Below are 1,446 nucleotides of genomic sequence, written 5' to 3' on the forward strand. Positions count from 1 at the left end.
CGGAGGGCGGGGTTGCACGGGGCTTCCCCCACCTTCCCGGCGGCCGGGAGGGGCTTGCTAGCTTCTGCCCGTCCCCCGTCAATCCTGCGGCGCACAAGGGCGGCCCGGCCTCCACCTTTCGCGGCCTCCAGGCCGCCGGGCCGCCCGCCCGGGCCCCTCCTCCGCTTTCGGCTGCCACCGACGCCGCCGCAGCCTGCCTGAGAGGAGGGGTCACCGTTCGGGACAAAATACCGCAGCGCTCACGCTTCGCCCGCCACTGCCGCCTAGAAGGAGGAGGAGGAAGGAAAGGCCAGGGAGGAGCTTCCCAAGGCCGCAGGGTCGGCACATAGGGAGGCTAGGGGAATGTGCTCCTGGCCAGCCGCCTGCCCGCGCGGGATTCCATTTTTTCCCTCCTCCTCTGGGGCTCCGATCCCAGCCCCTCTCGCTTTTACATTTCAGATTTTCTAAAACAAGGAAGCTGATTCGCAGATTGCGGGCAGATCTGGGCAAACTATCTACGGATCTTTATGACCCACTTTGTCCACATGGATTGGGAAAGGAAAAACTAATCCTAGAGGTAGTAAAAGTTGATGCCTAAATGTAGGCAGTGCAAATGCAGGGAACATTTGGGGATTTTAAAACCTTATAGCGTTTACCCCAGAAAACTGCTTACTTTACCCTCTTTAATTTAATCCCCAATCTCCCAAGCAGTTTTTTGGGTTTTTTTGTTTGTTTGTTTTTGTTTGTTAAACAGGAAGGAAACCAAAGGACAAAAACCCCTAGGCTGTGTAATGCCCAGCAACCTATTTCTGGAATATAGTAAGCACTCAACTAATGTTAGACACACACGGATAACACACAATTTTATGCACTTGTTTATTTATTTGTTTTTGCTTTAAACGGTATATATTCAAACCCAAAACCTTAGTGGCTATTAAAATATTTTTTAAATCGGAATACTGTAATACCTGATGCCCTGCTAACAAAGACTAACAAATATAGTGCGTTATGTTTCAGAGGTCATTAGTTTGTGGTACTAAATTCTTAACATGAATGGTGTTTTGTTATAGTTGTACCATAATAATTCAAACTGATACTGTATCTGATGTTAAGTTTTTATTCTCATTGTCATAATTTTCACCAAAACATAAAAAATGGTTTCTGGCAAGCATACCAATGATGTGATATACTCTATCTAGATTCAAATTGAAAGAGGTTAGTAGTACATATGCTTGTAAGATAAGTATTATTTATCCCAGTTGATGATAAGATTAATAATAGCTAATTTGTGTTTATCATATACCAGGTGGTTTAGATATTTTGTCATCTTTCTTCTTCACAACTATTGTTATAATTATTTTTTAAAAAGGAAATTCGGAATGAAAATGATCAGAAAACTTGCTCAAAATTACATAGGTAGCAAGTGGGATGGCAGGAATTTCATGGCAAGTAGTTTGAATTCAAGGC

General features: G+C 44.4%; 1 protein-coding gene across 1 annotated transcript in view; it reads right to left on the minus strand.

The window, feature by feature from the left end:
• Positions 1-216, minus strand: part of KCTD3 (potassium channel tetramerization domain containing 3) — a 60,642-nt gene extending 60,426 nt beyond the window's left edge. Inside the window, 1 exon segment of the mRNA XM_017870029.1 lies at positions 13-216. The gene's annotated coding sequence lies outside the window, so the exon portion shown is untranslated.
• Between the last annotated feature and the right edge of the window lie 1,230 nt (positions 217-1,446).

The sequence above is a fragment of the Rhinopithecus bieti genome, unplaced genomic scaffold (genome assembly GCF_001698545.2).
Source record: "Rhinopithecus bieti isolate Rb0 unplaced genomic scaffold, ASM169854v2 scaffold_1673, whole genome shotgun sequence".
In the NCBI taxonomy this organism is placed as follows: domain Eukaryota; kingdom Metazoa; phylum Chordata; class Mammalia; order Primates; family Cercopithecidae; genus Rhinopithecus; species Rhinopithecus bieti.